The following is a 460-nucleotide window of genomic DNA, read 5'->3' as shown; positions in this document are numbered from 1 at the left end:
AGATGACACACCCTCTCATTTCACTCCATTACATGCTCTTTTTGCTGAATTACGTGGCACAGACGCAGAAAATCATGGTTCGCAAGTCGAACATTTTTGAAGAGCGCATCGAAACGGACATTTTCTTAAAATAACATGGTATACAAAAAGTGCGTTCTTGAGCCTGTAGCAAACGATTTGCATCCATGACATCCCAAAAACTTAAAATAACATATCTCGACTCCTAGAATGAAATCGACGTGAATCCTTAGGGCAGTTAGTGTGTTTTAGTATCATACTGAACACCACAAAGTTTTACGGGGCACTCTACAATACTCTTCCCAAGACGCAAGAAAATGTTCATTTTGGGGGGTCCTCTAACGCGAACTTAATGATAAAATACCGCACTTAGTCCATAAAATACGAACTTAGGCACTATTCGCACTTAGTAAAATAACTTCTCGCACTTAGAACGGGTAGA

This window comes from Phytophthora infestans, genomic scaffold (genome assembly GCF_000142945.1).
Source record: "Phytophthora infestans T30-4 supercont1.84 genomic scaffold, whole genome shotgun sequence".
Classification (NCBI taxonomy): Eukaryota; Oomycota; class Peronosporomycetes; order Peronosporales; family Peronosporaceae; genus Phytophthora; species Phytophthora infestans.
The sequence above is the reverse complement of the archived record's forward strand: the minus strand, read 5'-3'. Positions refer to the sequence as shown.